The following is a 20,224-nucleotide window of genomic DNA, read 5'->3' as shown; positions in this document are numbered from 1 at the left end:
TTAAAGTGATAATATCACCCTCCACACCATGAAATAAACTGCCATAAAAATAATAATAATATCAAAATTAAAAAAGCTCACATTGTCCCCAAGATTCGCAAAGCAATGAAGGTCACGTGGCCGATTCGCTCCAATTTCCATCTTCGCAATCATAAAAACATCGTCCGACCTCGCAGTTAACCCTAAAGGACCCTTTCTTACGTTTTTTGGACGAAAAAACATACGCGCGTAATCTTCATCTGCTTCTGCCCAGCATTCGTCGCCGACCCGCTGCAGCGAGCGCACGTGCATGTAACCCTCACCTCTTTCCGAACAGGAGCGCGGGAAAACTTGACATCTGTCAAATATTTGCCACCATTTTTCAATAGCGTTTCGCGGAAACGTTTATTTAAAATCCGCGCCGTGTTTATTATGATTCGTACAATAAACCGTGCATTGTTTTTAAATATAACATTGTCGGAATTGTATCGTGTTTAATGTTTAAAAAAGTAGGGCTGGGATAAGATTTTCGTTTGAAAACATTGTCGATTTCGCTGAGCGCGTTTTTACGAATGTTTTTGCGTGCGGCCGTGTGGTGGGGGAAGGGTGGGGCCACGGCTGACTCGTCCCTCTCCTATCGAGTATTTTGATTTAGTTTCCAACTCTTACGTGGATGTGGTAATTTTTTCAGTCGCGTCTGATATGCGCGCGCGGCTGTTGTTTCTCGCGATTCGAATTTAGAATCGCTTTTCCCCGGTTTTCCCGCGCGTCTGACACAAACTTTTTTTTTACAGAACTGTGCATATTTTATTTTTTTTTAATTGTGTGTTGGATGGTGTGTGAACATAAACTGTGACAATAAGTGACATTGTGTACAAACAACGTTCCCGATTGGATGTTTTAAACAAGGTAATGATTCATTGTTTATTAATTAATTTAATAACATCTCATATTTATTTAATTTAAAAAATGTGTAGGTACAATGACTATGTAAAAACATGTAGTAGAGACAAATTGTATAAAACTCATACATATAAACATTTTTTTACAATATTTTAATCATATTTCAATTATATATTGTTGATTAAACAATTATTATTACCCAATTACAGTGTATTTATAAAAATAAATTAACCATCAAATTTTTTATTTTTAAAACTATCCGGGCTAGAATAATTTTCTTAATTTATGTTTTTCAATTTGATTTTAATTGGTTTATATTAAAATTTAATTAAATATACTGATATATTATAATAGAACAAATAAATATTTATCCATACTAAGAAAATGATATCGAAATTTATAACATTTTCAGCATTTTTTGTAAGCTTTTAAAAAGCTCATTAAAGCGCACTGTACAAAACCACGCTGAAAAAAATCCAATTTATTTGTTACAATATGTATAATATACTAATATTCTTACTACCTATATTTATATAATATAACAATATATAAATACATTTATTAAAGCTTAGAAAACTTTGTCAAGCTGAAAATAGATTCCGCTTTTAGTGAGAAGTTAATAGTTATTAACCTAATTAATTATATTTATTAAATAAATTAATATTACTATTATATTAAATACATGTTTACTATCCTGGGTAGTTTTTTGAACAATGTAATAAGCGCGGTGTCTATAACAATTAACAAGTAATAACTGCGTTAAAAACAACCGACTTCAAACTTGCACTTGCAAAATTCACAAATACCTACAGACAAAAATGCTCATAAAATAAAAACTACTGGGCCTATCCGAATAAAATTTTTATGGGACCAATTCGACACCATCCCGCAACGAACGAAAAAAGAATCACGTACCTAAATCGGTTCAGAAACCTCGGAGTAATCGGTGTACATACATAAAAAAAAAGAAACATACCGGCCGAATTGATAACCTCCTCCTTTTTTTTGAAGTCGGTTAAAAATTATACTTAACCCTAAGCTACCTATAACACTTTTAATCATGAAAATACTCAATTAGTGCATTTCATTTAATACCATATTTTAATAATTAATAGTTATTTACTATTTAATCTTTCATACAAGTTAAAGCACGATTGTCACTTACAAATAACTTCGCCCGTAAAGTTATAAGTGAGATAATTACGCAATTATTCATTAACTTACTTACAGCTACTTAAATCTATGATTAAGCTGTTAAAAGTTATAGACAATTATTTTTTTAAGTTAACTAGGTATAAGTATGAACATGAAGTTATTGTTTAATTAAAGTTTAATTCAAATTGAAAAGTAAGATGGTCTTCATTTTAATATAAAGTAAAGGCTCTGATACATTGTCCGTAACACCAATTAAAAAGATCGTCATTGAATTTTATTAATATGAATAATTGTAATAAATATTATCTAATACTACAAATCAAAACAAACATGTTTATTTGCTCGTGGTAAGTTAAAGGTGATATCACTACACAGTATAAAACAAAGTCGCTTTCTTTGTCCAAAATCTTTAAAACTACGCAACGGATTTTGATGCGGTTTTTTTAATAGATAGATTGATTCAAGAGGAAGGTTTTAGTAAGTATATAATTTATTAGGTTTTAGCATTTAGACAAAGCGGGCGAAGCCGCGGGCGGTTAGCTATAGCATACAATATTTTTATCACATAATATACCTACTGCCATTTAAAATGGCGTAAAGGAATAGATATTGATCTTTATTTCCCATTTAAAAATAAGTCTTAAACTAGGCTTCTTCATATCACTGTTTACAGTTTAAGTACCTACCTACATAAAATTAAGACAATGTTTAAAGAAATACATAGACAATGTTTGTATAGCCGTTTTAAAATAAATTCATTACAATGCCTAGTCTTACTTACCTATATTTAGACACGAGTCCTATTTGAAATAAAATAATATTAGAATCTACACTTATAATAATATTATGCAGCTATAGACTATGTTTGAACGTGCAAATTTCAAAAACCATGGATCCGATTTGAAAAATTGTTTCACTGGTTGATAGTTCATTTATCAAGGAAGGCTGAGTTATTATATCATCTCGCTTAGACCAATAGGAGTGGAGCAATGCGGGTAAAACCGCGGAGTAGTTTACACTACTTCATATATTGTGTGGTTCTTATTTTCCATGCATTTATAAACTATAACATAAATTATTAGCTACACATTTATTCAATAAATCTAAGAATAAACCTAACCAAAAGCTATAATTTTTTTTTATACTACCTGTGCCCCGTGACTTCACATGCATTGCTCCGCTCCTGGTTGGTCTTGCGAGATGTTATATAGCCTTCCTCAATAAATGGGCTATCTAATACCGAAAAAATTTTTCAAATCGGACTAGTAGTTCCCGAGATTAGCGCATTCAAACAAACAAACTCTTCAGCTGTATAATATTAGTATAGATTTTAGTAGGACCCCTAACTAAGTAACGTAACTTAGATCTGTCAGTTGATACGAAAGGTCGTAGGTCGAGTGGTTGAGATCACGCCATGGTACCGCGTTCGATTCTGACATTGCTAAATACTTTTAGTAGCAACTATTTTATATTGGGGGCATTGACTTTCTTTTTCGTAAAAAATCGTGTAAAAAATTTATGTAGGTACCTAATTAGAGGTAATTTGGATTGGAGATTTCCACCGAGTTGATTCATGTTTCATTATAAGAATTAAACATGCATAATATTATAATTTATAATCAATAGTTTTGATTTACTTATAAAGATTTAATAGGACCAGCACTTACCGATGTTGTTAAATTATCAGCAATGTCGAATTACCCTCATCAGTCATCACTACATAGTATAAAACAAAGTCGCTTTCTCTGTCCCTATGTCCCTTTGTATGCTTAAATCTTTTATATTTACGCAACAGATTTTGATGCGTTTTTTTATTAGAGTGATTCAAGAGGAAGGTATATAATTTATTAGGCTATAGACAAAGCGGGCGAAGCCGCGGGCGGTGAACTAGTATGAAAATAATTTAAAGAAACGATAATATGTATTTTATGTACTTGTTGATAAAGTAAAATGTACCTAGGTACTAGAATAATTGTTTTCACTGATAATAACCAGTAATATAATTATTAAATTTAAAACACAACTAGTTACCTACGACTATTAAGTTTCGCTTAGGTATTTAAAATAATGTTTCTTATCATTTTAAACTACATTGTAATATGAAAGGTAACAATTTGTTGCTTGGCGGTCCGTGTAGAGATACATACACATACTAATATCTTGTTTATAAACAAAATAATAGTGTCAAATCATTAGAATTTAATTAAATTATTTTGTTAAAAATTCTCTACTTTATTGTTGTCAAAACGCAGACTTTACCAAAGATGGACATTTGTATCTGTGCGCAATTATTTCAGAACGGTTGTATAAATCTGCATAAAATATAGCAAATTGATATGTTTTCAGGTATTCTACCTCTACATTCTACAATAGTCAAATTGATACGTTATTCGTTCTTCAAGTATAACACAAAGGATATTCTCATAAAGCATAACACAAGTAAAACCGCGGGCTGCACCTAGTATTAAAGCCACGCCAGGATTTCGACCGGAACCTCCTTATCAAGATTATGACGTCACAACACAAAACAATCAAGAACGTGATCCTTATATAAATAAAGTCCAACAATGCCCTGGAAACTGGCAACACTAACATTAATTTTTTAATTGGCAAACTTAATATGGCAAAATGCGCGGCGGTATATAGAATAAAATAAAGGAAGATAATATTCAAATACCATCACGGTGCTAACTGGAAACGTACGTGTATCATAATATTTTATTCTTATTGTAATTCCACATGGCTTTCCAATAAAAAACACATTTCCTAATTTACTCGGACTCGTAAGTACGCGGTATCGGGAACAATAGCTTGACTCACGTCACGTGATTCATTCAAATACGCGAAGCGATTCCATATTTCCATTTTCAAATTAGGTAATTCGATTTTCAAAAAGCGGCGCAAAATTTGACGTTCCTTATCGCTTGTAAGCTGTGATTCTATTTTAAAAAATTGTAGTCATTCTTAAATTATTGTTTCTAAATTCAAACATTTATTTTTTTGTAAACTGCCAATAAAAACTATAAAACCGTGTTGACCGGTTTCCATTACTCTAATAGGATGTAACAGAATGTTTTAATTTAATTGGAATTATGAAATTAAGAATTTGATTTATTGCCGTGTGACATTCATTGCAATAAAAAGAGCTGCCGATCGAATGATCTATGGTCGTATTTTAATGTATTTAATGAATTATTGTCTATGGACACTGTTTTGGACAAGTTATTTAATTTTCCACATTCCTTACTTACAGTTAAACTCAAAGATTTATTGATTCAGCTAAATTTCCTTGAGGTGCGCTTAGAATCATCTATATACATTATTACAATTTCACTACCAACAGTTTTTTGAAGAAAACTATGTATAGTTTTAAATAGATATTTATTCTTATTTAGTATCGTACGTAGTAACTAGTATCTAATCTGTGGTATCGTATAAACTCAAACTCAAACATTTCATTAGGCTTCTTCTAGACGCACTTTTGAAACGTCATTACATATTGTTAACATTTACCACCGATTCGGAAAGCAGTATGGAGAAGAAAATTAAATTAAGCAATTTAGTTTTATCTAATACATACAACAAATACTAGTTGGACGAGTGTCCATAACGGGTGACTTCCATACGTCCGCGTCAGTCACATCTCCTAGCGAGGCTTATTAATTGTTATTTACTATTGCAGATTTATTTATTCAACCGATGTCTTTATTTTGTATGCGGTTAATTATATTTGATGGATACTTTTCATTGTTTGATAATTCTGATTGGTCATTATAATCTCGATACGTAAGCGGTAATTATTTTTAAACTTGTTAATATAAATTTCTAGGTATATTAATTTATGTCACGGATGAATTCTACACATACCCGTGGCCCTGTCGCTGATGCGGCTTGACGGAACACAGTGGGGTTTTTGGTCGGTAGGAATCCGACATAACCCACGGCCTCTTCCCCGAAGGCTGTGGGTATCTATGCAAGATTTCCCCACTTAAAAAAAAAAAAAAAAAAAAAAGGTATATTAATTTATGCCAGATCTTAATCGTTCAATGAATCAAAGTCATTCATTCACTAACCTTTATAAAATCTATATAAAATGAAACATTCGCTCTTCGATTCGAAATTTAAAAATTTACCGATTGTCTATTGCCTAACAAAGTTTTTATTTAAATCGAGGTCGAAAAATAAAACTGTCAAACTCGTTCCACATTTGAACTTATTGAAAAATCGCTTTTGCGCTTTTATTTGTAAACAGAACGACCTTGGTTCGTAATTAAAAAGTAGTAATTGTACCTAATATTTAAAGGTCGAGAAGTAATCAAATGTTCTTATCCGAAATCATTTGATACTTTATATTGCCGAATCAGGAAATTGGTAAAAAGCAAATTTAATTGACGCATATAATGTTAACGGTTCAATGCTTCCTGTTATTTGAATAGTTGATCAGGCTCAACCCCTTTCGGCGCTCTTTTTGACAAGTTTCTAGTTTTTTTTTTCATAAAAGCTAAAAGATATAGGTAGATATATATACCTTTTCATTGAAAATTCGTCATTAGTAAGAACTTATACCTATTCATTAAAGGCCTTCGATTTGAACGGAATGTAAAAAAATAAAACATCGGAATAAACAATCTTACAAAGAGTAATAAAATTATAATAAGCCCGACACATTAATCTCATATTTGAACCGTCCGGTCCGCCATCTTTGAAGACAATGAGCGTTATTGTCTCTGTTTAATTCCATTTTTGAAAAAAATAATCCATTTCACATTTCATCTGTTGCCTCATTGAGACTTAGACTACAGTTAAAATTGAACTTTATTGCAACAGCTTAATGTGCAATATCCTTTGTGTTAATGTATCTGGTTATATTTAATGTATAAAGAAAATTATGTCTTATTGTGAGATGAAAAAGATTGCTTTAACATTGTTGTAAAGTACAGTGATGAGTGCGATAGATATAATATACGAGGGAGATGTCATCATAATTGTATAGCGTCAGAATAATGTTACAATAATTATGAATGAACCAACGTTTAATATTTATTGCAAGTTATTGGAAGTCACTATTGCGTTTTTTTTCTTAAAATGTTGCATCGAAGGTTTATAGTTTATATATAGTATATATAATAAATCTTCATTAATTAAGCAAACGAAAGTATTAATGTCTGTAATATTATCAGTCAAATACTTATTTGAGAGATATGAGATAGGTACTTACCTATCTCATTTATAGAAACTACTTTAATATTATACCTACTGAAATTTTACTAAATATCTGTTTAAAAATGTTACACACCCATCCAATTAACAACCTCTACGAACAACGCTTACCCAGATCACCATTCACTTACCAAATAGGCAACGTACCGTGGGACACATAAATGACGTGTCAAGACTTCCACAAAGCTGAATAAATGTTCATTTAAATAGAGCGATCCCTCAATTGGGGTTAATTCCCGTGTTTAAGGAATATGGAGTTTAATTATGACTGTTATTTCGTAGAATGTTGATCTTGTAACTAGAAAAATCTTATGAAGATTAGTTTTGCGAACGGTTTAATGGTATTGCTATTGCATCGAATGTCAGATATCAAATTATACACGTGGATTAAATATTTGTTATTATTGTGGTTATCAAGTATAAAAGATGTCTTTTATAGTAAATAGGTAAGCATAAAGTCGCTTCCCGATATCTGTTTGTCCATATTATGTATCTTTGAAAATTAAAACTCCGTAACGAATGATGTTCTTTTAATAGATAATTAGATAGTGATTCGAGGAAGGATAGAATATTATTTATTTATTACTGTAAAGCGAGTAACGCCGCGGGCGGAAAGCTAGTCATATATGTATCAAGGTAATGTACATTTAGCAAAGTCAACAAAAGTATAATTATTAAAACGTTTTAAAATTTAAGCAATCACATACTGTTATCTAACATAATAATCTAAAGTTCCCAACATTTCGTATAAGCGAATAATAAACGTATTTGTAAAACACTACAGTACAAAAGGCTAATTAACGGATTGCGTAACAAGTAATAAAAATGAATGATTGAATGAAAGAACGAAACTTCACTCAATATGTAAATGACTCTATCGGGTTTGGACAATCGGGCTTAACGCGAGGTATTTCAACGCGAGGCAAGATTTTAGGATGTGAAGTGTGGGGGGCCGTTCGCGTGACTCGCGCTCCTCGCGCTCCTCGCGTCGTTTGTTTTTCGTAACGTGCGCTATGCCACAGTGTAAAATATATCAAAAGTAAATTGTGATCAATTTTTATTATGTAAGCAATGTAAAAGTGTTTGTGTCAGATTGTAAATATAAAAGTAAATAAAGTAAGCATTTACAACTTTATAAACTGAGATAAGTAGGTACTAGGAATTTATTAATTAGCACAACATAATTATGGAAGTACTTGGTGTAACTAATAAATATTACTTGCTGCTACCAGTAGAAGCTTAGAGTATTATAATATTAGAATAGTATAGAGCGCGTGTATTGCACAAATTGCTTAGTGCGCATCGAAGGCAGATGAGCTATAGATACTATATAAATGTGTGTGTGACAAATAGGGATGGGTAGGTATCAATTGCGTGTTGAGCTATCGATAAGTTATGTAAATAAATATGTAACATAAGAAAATATATTGTTCAATATGTTATTAAAGGAGAAATGTATGAAGAAAGTATAAATATATGTAATTTTAAATAATAATGTAAAGTCTTCTATTAATTATAAGTAGTTTAAAAAAAATGTACAATTGAAATATCTGAAAAAACGTGTGGACATCTTAACTATTAAAATTAAGAAAATAAAAGATCGGGTTTAGTACTATTTTTTAATAATAAATCAAATAATAATAGTATTTAATGTTAAATAAAAATAAGAATTAATTAATAATTTAAAATGAAATAATAAACAATATAAATATATATCAATTCTATACCTACCAAAACCTTCAAAAATCAATTTAGCGGTTAAAATATAATATCGTAACATTACATACTTTACATTTACACTATAATACATTCGCATTCATAATATTAGAAAGTGTATGATACAAAACACAACACAAAATTATTTTTAATTTATTTTTAAAAGAGTTTTAATATTAAAGTCAAATATTAATATGTTAAAATATAGTTTTTCTTGTAAACTATCGCGTACAGCGTTGGTCAAGTCACATCACTACGATCACGTGGCGGCAGTAAGGTGTGCGAAGGGTGCGCGAGCGAGCCTGCGCGTGTCCGCCTCCCACTTCCCCTTGTATTTATTATCTAATATCTATTTATTTAATCAGGCATAGTATGGTGCTGAAACGAGACATAGAAGGAGCGTAAATAAACAGAATGGAAGCAACCTTATAACTCAATAAATAAAGTATATTTTTAAATGTAGTTCCGTTTATAGTAAAAGCCGCTTTGCGTGTTTTATTGTTTCGTCTTTCACATTCGTTACAAAAATTGTGATCGAGTAACGTCTACTGCACTCTTCCTAGTTTATAATGTCAACTAAAAAAAATGAGACACGAAAAAAATCTCAATCGTCACCTAGGAACGTAGAACCTATAATCCCATATAATAATTAACGTAACGTATTCACGGTTTCTGTATTCGAGGCATATATTTTATGGAACATATACCCCGCCAATAAGGAACTTTTACTGTAGTGATTAATAATTATTATAAGTCAATAATCATTATTATTTGACTATTATCAATTATTTTTTAACTAATAATCATTATTGTTTTTTTCCTTAAAATAAACAACTGTAATTAATAATAATACCCCAAAATTATGCAAATAATACACCAATTACGTAATAATAATCCATACTAATATTATAAATGCGAACGTAACTCTGTCTGTCTGTCTGTTACTCAATCACGCCTAAACTACTGAACCAATTTGCATGAAATTTGGTATAGAGATATTTTGATACCCGAAAAAGGGCATAGGCTAACTTTTATTGCGAAATATGTACCACGGGCGAAGCCGGGGCGGACCACTAGTATTATATATATAAAACAAATTATTATAAACTAAACTCTTATTTCACAGTAACGCAGCTTTTATCGTTTTGAAATAAAAGCATACGAGGTGAAACTTTATGACCAACTGATATTTTTATTCTGTGTCATCGAGTAACTACGTTTTTATCATATTACTCAATTTACATACCGTTTCTTATAGTTTACTCTTTTTTTTGATACTGACACTGCTTTCTTCCGAATTTTGTTTGTTTTGTTACCCGTTTTCAATAATTTATCGTTACTCAAAACGTAAAATCGAGCGGAGATAATTTGACACAGGTCCTACGTTAGCAAGCGCCTGATCAGGACTGGCGGGGTAGCGGGCAGCGCGGTTTGTAAAGAAAACGCTGGGCAACGTTAAGTTCTGAGATATAATATTTATTTAATAATTACAGGGCTTCAGTAGAAAACCAAAATTTAGCACGTTTTCTGCAGTACATCAAAATACATATCCTTATATAAAAATTATTTCCAAAATCAGAAATTTCATTAATAAATAATTCGTTTTCGATCTTTATTTTAGCCTATTTTTATGATTTTATATGATCGACCAAAATACACGTGGTTGTGTAACAAATTAGCACACTTTTTAGGAAATATCTTGAAGTGTATTGATTATTTTTTCTAGAAGCGTCATATAATTGCAAATACATGAAAAATTTGATCTTGCAAACCAATTTTACTCCGCTTCGCTGAAAGGACTCCCCTTAACTTTTATTTTTGTTTATTGCTCTAGTTTGAATTGATTTATATGTATTTATCGTTCTCTCCGTAATTGTTACATTGTGTTTTATGTTATCTAAATTCTTGGCAAATCAAGCTGTTTGATCTAAATAGTAACAACATATGAAAAGAAACAATAATGTATTGAAAAATCACAAGCGCGTTAGTCTTATAAATTCCATTCCCTTTTCGTCAGTTCTCTGCCATTAAACAAATTGCATGTACTTACTATACATAAAACCAATTACTTACCAGGTCGATATTTAATTACACCACTTTCAAATAGATCCGGAAACAAGAAATTCTAACATAAAGAGCACGTCGCTACTTACATCACACGAATCGTGATCCAATGTAAAGAACATATTCAGATGTAATGACCAATCTCCGGACGAACATACAAAAAAACTAACGATCATTCGAGGTATTAATGCATCAGTTAAACCGTCAGACGAATGCGCTTGCGCATCCTTACGTACGTAATAAGAACAACACGTTCCGTTTCCGAACGGGCCGTCGAACGTTTACTCCGATTTCAAATTTGAAAACAGAAACGAAATCGGAGTCCAGTTTTTAAATTTCGAATTTGACACACCGACGGAAATTGAATAAATTCCTTTTTTACGTTATTGTACCTACGGGATCGCATTATTCATCTTTCGTTTCTGATTTATTGCGTATCCGCTTAGAGTTTGACGTTTACAAATGAATAAGTTTTAAACGATTACAATAATAATTATATAATTAATTTCTGATATTTATCTGCAATCATTCGCTATTGACTGAAAATTAAATTTGGACAAACACGGCCGTGACATGCAATACATTCTTTATATTATATACATTTTTAATTAAGTCTAAAACACGTAGCCCGTACCACACACTCGGGGTCAACATTCTTAGATCAAGCAGAGACCAGTGGATCCTGAGCCGCGGGATACAGCAGCGCCCTCCTGTAGGTGGACACTAATACATTGGTCGCTCTCAACACGCAGCGTGGTCACCCATCAATCAATGGGATCATATCTCCGCCGAAACGAAACTAGCCAACCGACATTATGATTTTATAAGTTTGAGTAATATTTTATTCAAATCTATGCTCGATTGAATGTTTTATTTACGCTTTTATGATCTCCACGTGAAATAATAAATATTCTTTATTGAACTACACTACAGATTAAAAGGTATTTGCAATTTAAATACGTATAGGTAGGTACTATTGACTTTTTTAAGAACTGTCTAAAGTTTGATGTTTTCCAGCCGCCCGCGCGTCATAATCTGTCTCGGCGTTCGATATTTGAATACAGTCAAATTCGGAACGGGCGCGTAACGTGAACTTAGTGCGTTTCGTTTTTCAATCGCTTCACTAATATTTTGAATTTGGAGCGACCGCGACGTCGAGATAGCGTTTTGTTCTTTTTGATGGTATTCGAAAAATTGAACTTTCAAAATTCGAAACTCGTTCTTAATTTGAACGATTCGTTCGTCAATTGAATGTGACTTTCGTTACCATAGATGTTGAATGAGGTTGGTTATGAATAATCTAATGTTCGTAAAAGAATGCGAGTGAGGGCCACCCCGAGTTATTGCTGGGACGTGTCGCTGGCGCGTGCCGCTGGCCCTGGCCAGTGGGTACACACAGACACAATACACCGGGTTACGTAAGTAAACGCGTTTAGAATTCACTGATACGCGATTTCTCTATCACCTTTCGTAGTGACATTACAATGGTCCCAAATTTATGGATAGTAAAAATTGTCTAGACAAGTTGAATTTAATAAAACTCGGTATTCGGGTATTCTTAATTGTTATTCTGGTTTGATTCGCTTTGTTAAACGACTCATAACTTTTATGTCAGACGGCCGATTGTACATTTTTTAAGCGAACAATTTTGTATTACCTATGTTATTTCAAGAAAAATATACCTAAATGTGAATTTGAACTAGACGCAAGTAGATCTGATGGACGCTATTAGTACGCGATAACAGAATTAAATTTGTTATTATTTACACGCACTGTAAAGGCGTCTTCACAATTACAGCTTTTATCTGTTGTGACTTGTGACATTCATAAAAAGCTGCAAATGTGGTGACACTTTTACTGCTTTTGTATTAGACGTACTACGTTTGTAAACTGTTAATTCAAGGAAAATACTTATTAACAAGGTAATAAAGAACTAACGAGCAAACATTTACTATATTGACGATATTATACCACGTGTTTGCTATTGTGTTCTACAAGATCAGCGTCAAAAACGCGGCGTTTAAACGCCCACCGTGTGGCTTTACTAAGAGGTCACATCTCAAGACAATGCTCAATGAAGGCTCTGCGGGGGGAGGGGTAATTATTCCCCGCTACAGACACGCCCGCCATTGTGAAATATTTGATGGCATTTATAGTGAAATTGAATATTTTATGAATAAATCGCTTCAAAGAACTTTATACATTTTTTTTTATTTTGAGGCTCTGGTATAGTGGTTAGATCGTGTACAAGCGAGAGGTCCAGGGTTCTAATTTTCAAAAATCTGTTTACCATTTAGGTATTATTTTTATACAAAAAATGTTACAAACATCCAGTTTCTTAATCCACACAAAATATAACAATCTCACAAATCAAACTATTCCCTACACCTAAATAGGTTACAGTAAAATCCAATATTATGTCAGTTCAATAAAACGTTGGTAAACAAGTGATAACTGCGTTAAAAACAACCGACTTCAAACTTGCACTTGCAAAATTATTTACAAATACCTACAGACAAAAATGCTCATAAAATAAAAACTACTGGGCCTATCCGAATAAAATTTTTATGGGACCAATTCGACACCATCCCGCATCGAAAAAAAAAAAGAATCACGTAAATCGGTTCAGAAACCTCTGAGTAATCGGTGTACATACATAAAAAAAAAGAAAAATATACCGGCCGAATTGATAACCTCCTCCTTTTTTTTGAAGTCGGTTAAAAATATCTATTTTTAAGAAAAGCATTTGCTTTCGGGTTAATGCAAAAATTTCATATTCTCCGTTATGGCCGTTTTGATTGATTTTATGATCCGAGTCGATGTTACCAAATGGATTTTTGTTGCTATCAAAATATATTGATATTGTTGGATGTTAATATATTTATTTAGTAGTTTTTTGAGGTAAAGTTTTTGATTATAGTGGAGATTATAAATATGCGTTAGTATGTTGAATTGTTAATTTTCTAAGACTGTACATACCTACGTCATTGATGTGTAAATTGTGAATTGTGTTTGTAAAACGTTATTTACCTAATAGAAAAACTCTAATAGACATTTTTGCAGCTTTTTTCGTAAATATACATTTCACAATAACGTTTAAGTACTAAAACACGAACATAAAACAAATATAATTTACGGTCTATTATTAGCTAGAATATATATTATGTCGATATTTATACAGAATACAGATAAAATTTGTTATTCAAGTTCTGATACTCCAATATCTTTATACTAAATTATTACGCAATAAAGTGAAGTATAAACAGACATAATTGTTTATATCTATATCATCAATACGATCTCATAAAACTTAAGAAAATAAATAAAAATATATTGGTCGAGCGATGCGCCTGTTTCCTATCAACATCTGGATGTACATACATGGCTTGCCCTGTGGTTGTGTGTGTATGATTTATTTATATTGTAGTTAGGAATTTTGTTTGAGTTTTAGTACACTTTACTTTCAAATTTCAATCGATGTTTCAATTATTTGGTTGCTTCCAGTTTTGATATTTTTTACATTTTTATGAAGCAGTCTTTTCATGTCTAAAAAAATAAAAATAACAAAACAGAATCACCCTTAAAATCCAATATCGTCAAAATATTTTATTATGAAACATAGAAATATGACTACAATGTCAACAATTACAATTTACAAACAACGAAGTCCGAATCGGGCCGGTTCCGAAATTCGGAATTTATTCGTTTTTAGCGCCATTCCATTGCCAAATTAAAAATGTAAGAATCCCAGCTCGCGAATGGTATTTATATTTTATTTCATTTCATTAAAATCCGCCATCTTTTGTTACCCCGCGGCAGTTTCGATTGGAATTCATATTTTTCTGTGTTTTGTTTAGCTTTGCGTTCGTATTGTTTTATTGTTTGCCGGCTAAACGCTTCGGCCCGCGTTCCAAAACGTGTATTAATTATTTTCTTATTTTTGATGAATGCGCCGCAAAAGGTTCCTTCGAGCTTCGTTCAAATGTTTTATTGCTTTCAGATTATGACTTTACGCAAATTCTTTTAATTAATGTAATGCTATAAATTCGTTGGATTTAATTGCGTATTTTTATTTGTAACTATAAAATAATTTGTATATGAAATACTTAAAAGAAAGCTATTTGATTATATAAATATAGAATAAAACAGCCATAACATATGACACACATCTATCAATCCTAGAACATAATTCGATACACTTAAAAAACAGTTATTCCAAAACCGTTTCGCCTGTCAGGATTAGTTAACTTTCATACTTATAATATTATATGGAACGTTGACTCGTAGATACGTATCGTTTACCGAAAATAATACCGGTAATCTGTACGTAGTTGCGCAAGCGGCTTCCCTATATTCGTTACTCATCAATCTCAAATAGACGCTTTGTTCCCGTGACATTTGCATCAAATACGAACTGTATTTGAGTAATTATTGATAAACAAAATATGATATGAAACATGAATCATTCAAATTTGGAACTTTTTTTTATTAGTATCGAAGTATTTAGTGGCCAGTTATAAAATAATAGATTCGAAACATAAATTTTCAAATACGCATCGGGATCTTTTCCGCAAATGTAATGCAATAATTTATTCCAAATTTAAATTCGTATTTTGAATTTGGAATAGAACACATTCCTAATTGTTTGTGTCGCTTTGGCATTTTGGCATACGCTCTAGTGCTATTGGCTGTTACGTTTTCGTATTTCGAACGTCGCTTTGTATACGAATTTAGAAAAGGCGTTCATTTGCTTTCTTTCTGTCGTTGCACGTCATTGTGTGCTAATGTAATTGTCGCGTGTGATCCGAGGTGTTCGACTGGATCAACTTAAACTCTTACGAAATATTGTATTACAAATTGACATAGAATAAAAAATGTTCATGTATTTAACAGATACGGTTTACTGAATGACATTCAGTATTTTTATGTATATTTAAAATATGATTAATAAATGAACGTATAAAGACTCTTTATAAATAATTGTACCTACTTATACGTATTAATAGATAGCCTTTTATAGTAAAAAATTGTTTTCAAAACGAGAAACCGATAAAATGATAATATTACATATCGATAAAAATGAACAAGTCCGGTAGCGTCATTCCATCACAATTAGATATAAATATCTGGATTGCGATAATAAATAACTTGTTTCCAGCTGGAGTGGTTACTGGAATAATGTAAAGTTGCCATAAATATGAACATGGAATTATGAATTGTTCGAGCATCGCATCGCGTGTAGCGTAAGAGCTGAGCTTTTGTATAACAGAAATCTCTAGTATATATTATTTAGTTAATACTATATTTTATGTAAGAGGTTTAAAATGGTTATGTTAATAAAGACATTAGAATTCAAAGCCTACTTGTGACTTATAAAACTTAAGTAAACATTAATTCATCAATCTTAATCATATTTATTAATTTTACAATACTTAACGTCAACTTAATTACACAAATGTTTTATTAAATAATATTATCCCATAAATAAGTTGTCAGCAGCTCTAAGACTATATTACATTGAAGGCGATGCTGAAAGTATTGACCTCAGCATTTGTTTTATTTCTTTAATTTATTATTGCTATCGAGTATTGCGTGTGTTTCAAATGGGATATCTTTCGTTTCTTCGTAAATCTGGAAGGTTTTAATATCAAATCTTCAAAATGTATTTATAGTGTTTTACTTATAATGAGTAAAACACTGTAAAAATCTATATCTACTAATATATATACTAAGTATTATAAAGCTGAAGAGTTTGTTTGATTGTTTGAACGCGCTAATCTCGGGAACTACTGGTCCGATTTGAAAAAATTTTACTACTATGGACTATCTAGTCCATTTAGGTATCGAGGAAGGCATATAGGCTATATTATATCATCACGCACACGCTAAAACCAACAGGAGCGGAGCTATGCGGGTGAAACCGAAGGGAACAGCTAGTATTAAATATAGTTCAAAAGCGCTTCTACAAAGAAGTCTATGTTTTAGTTTAAGTAACACACTATATAAATTTAAAATACCTTCAAAATTACTAAAAAACTTTTCTCAAAAAGCTTCAAATTATAAAACATAATAAGTTGGCCAAATCGAACCCACTACCCGGCAAATTATAATACCTACAAAATATTACATCTTAGATGCATTGCAATATCGCAAGTAAACAAAATCCCGTTTCCCCGAGCCTGCCAAGTAAAACTGCCAAAAACTATATAACTGGGGATTTGTCTGTCCGTACTGATATATTGAGAATAACAGTTTTATTAAATTGTGTTATATCATTTTTCATTTACGAGACACTGGTTTCATAACTTTATACTTACTATATCTTCTTTCAAAATAGGTTGTAAGACTTTTTTTTTATTAAACTATAAAGGATTTAGATTTGATATGAATTCAATAGTAGATAAACTAAGTTCCAATTTGAATACTACAGATATTTTGTTTTCCAATGTAGAGACTAGGGATGTAACGGAGGTAGTTTTATCGGAACCGAAATCGGAATCGGAGTTTTCAAATTTGGTTTATCGGAATCGGAATCGAAATCGGAGGCAGGGTCAGTTTGTTTAAGGACAAATAAAACATGATTTATAGTCAATTCTTTTCATTTTTATTTTTTATTATAAAATAAAAAACAACTGTGAAAAAAAATTGGCATAATTCCAAATGAACAAAAGATAAAATTAATGAATTTAAAGTTTAATTAAAATTAAAACCCAAAGTAGCGTGTTACATTTGGTGACATTACAATAAATGAACAATAGCTAAAGCAAATTAAATCAAAATGGACTCCAAAAGTAATGTATTGTACTTTATGAACAAAAGCTTTGATGCTTTGTCCCCATCCAATCTATTTCTTAAAGAGTCGTAAATTAGGCCAGCACCACTAAAAAGTTGTTCGCTAGCTACCGAGCCCGGTGGACATGACAAAATATATTGCCGGGCAATTGATTGTAGGGGCTGGAATTTTGTACAACTGGACTTAGGTTTCATTATCCCACACAAAAACAGATCACTTTCATTGATAATAAGCCGCAAAAATCAAAACAATTATCTATAACCTATAAACGTGTCTTGGGCGTAACAAATAATAACAAGTGAAAAAATAATTGATGATAGAGTGCACGTAGTGGGGGTCGGGGGATTCCCCGCGCGACATGTATGAACCTGTTCGGCACAGGCCGTCGCGCGCCGCCCGTTTGTTTCGTTCGACCTCCGATTAACATCCGATACAAAAGTATCGGAACTGAAGTCGGAACCGAAAGTGTAATAATAATCGGAAGTTCCGACTTAACGGAACCGGAATCGAAGCTCCGTTACATCTCTGGTAGAGACACAGAAGAGAATACCTACGATAGAGCACATAGACCATTTTACACAATGTTGCTTTATTTTGATAAGCTTAATCAATGTAAATTTCAAACATGTTTTGTTTAGAGGTTTTACGAGATGTTTCTTTCTTACTTTAATAAAGTCACTTTACGCTTCACTGGAACTCTGTGTTCTAATCCGAACCCAGATTATTTCACGCCAGACTCTTAAATGTTATCACCATATTTTTTATCTATTATACCAGGCCAAGTTATTAAAGGTAACTAGTGTGGCATTATATCAGAAATGTCACACTAGACGCAAAACAGACAAGCCTTTTAAATTTATCTGCTCTCATATCCAAACAATTATTTATTTCCACCTAACGATCGCCGAGACAGATTTACTGTGACGTAGTATTGTGACTAATGTTCCCACTTTGTATATTTAGTTAATCACTTTTGTTCTAATTACAAATCTATAATTTATTCCATTTTCAAATTCGAATTTCAATCCAAATTCTACATTTCTAAATTCAAATCTATCCAACGTTGATTTGTTTACGTATTCGTCAATCCCTTTGAAAATTGATTCCAATTACAAATCTCATAAATTAACATGTTCGGTCGAACAACTCAATCGTATCAAAGTTTTGAATTTCGAACGCGGGCATGTCACTCGTTTAAAGAAATGTGTCAAATTGAAAATTTATATTTCGAACAAAATATTTAAATTTATCGCCTGTCAATGAAGTCAGCCGAACAGAACGATCGAATAATGCCGTTCTAGAATTAAATCTATCTAAATTGTTGTGCGCCGCTCGAAATAGGGCGCGTTTGCAGCAATTATTTTAGCTCTGTCTTTCTGAAAATTGGCAGCCGTGTGAGATCTTTTGCGAACGGTATTCGGTTGGGAAACCGTTGTGAAACTGACCAGTTCTTGAAGAACCACGATGCGCCCTCCGCCTCGTACTGCTTAGACCGAACTGACAAGATGGATATATCAACTTACACTGGACACACTTTATAAATAAGTGTTGTGCGAATAATAGGTAAGCGGTGCATTTATTATTTAAGATACTTTTGTCACGAGCAGAATTTGTTCTATCGTCTCCACATCAAAGCGGATTATTTACGTTTATACTATAAATCAATTGAGTATTAGGCACTTGCTTAAATCATTCAGCGAGCCAAAATACTAATCTTTGTTTGACGTGATGCAGTACGGACGGAAAGATCAGTTCGGCGATTAACAAATTCCGCAACATATCGAGAAACAATAGGTACCTACCTAGTTCAAGAAATAAACATTCTAAAAGCGTAAATGCCGGCTATTAATTCTGCTACAATTTAATACCATAAAGAGAAATCGAAGAGAAAAAAGCCGACCAACGCCGTCGCGAGCTGAAAATTTACATTTGTAATCAGAGACATTAATGTCTACAATAAACTGCATTGACATGCGTACGAGCGGAACGGCGCTACGGCGCGAGAGCGAGATAGCATCACGTATTGCAGCTACGTCGCACGCAATTGCATACTTGATTATACAAAAGGCGTATTTTTATGTTAAACGTTACGTGAAAATGGACTGTAGAATGAGTGGATAGAAGTTAAAATCGGAGATTAGTTGAATGTCGTTGTATCGTTTTTGTCGAAGTGTGATATCGGCGCGTGCGCACAAGTGAGAGGGACGTATTGGCGGGAGCGGGAGAGGCGTAATGTCTGCTCTACAATGCAATAGTGCGTTATTTTATGCGTTTGCGAAAAATGCAATTTATAGATTCGCTTTCCGCGTAGTCTATTAAAGATTGCGCTCGCGCAGTTGTGTGCTTCGCTTTTCTTACTGATGATACACGGATGATTATTTATTGATCCTCTCT

At 32.3% G+C, this 20,224-nt stretch overlaps 1 protein-coding gene across 5 annotated transcripts in view; it reads left to right on the top strand.

Annotated features, from left to right (window-relative positions):
• Nucleotides 1–267: 267 nt before the first annotated feature.
• The window catches only part of LOC123703425 (zinc finger protein castor homolog 1), an 85,267-nt gene continuing 65,310 nt past the window's right edge, over nucleotides 268–20,224 (top strand). For 4 of the 5 annotated variants that reach the window (XM_045651413.1, XM_045651414.1, XM_045651415.1 and 1 more), the window contains exon 1: nucleotides 681–888. The gene's annotated coding sequence lies outside the window, so the exon portion shown is untranslated. Of the gene's footprint in view, nucleotides 292–680; nucleotides 889–20,224 lie in introns of those variants that run through there. The other variant, XM_045651412.1, reaches the window with a different exon arrangement.

This window comes from Colias croceus, chromosome 26, assembly GCF_905220415.1.
Source record: "Colias croceus chromosome 26, ilColCroc2.1".
NCBI classification, from domain to species: Eukaryota; Metazoa; Arthropoda; class Insecta; order Lepidoptera; family Pieridae; genus Colias; species Colias croceus.
The sequence above is the reverse complement of the archived record's forward strand: the minus strand, read 5'-3'. Positions and strand labels throughout refer to the sequence as shown.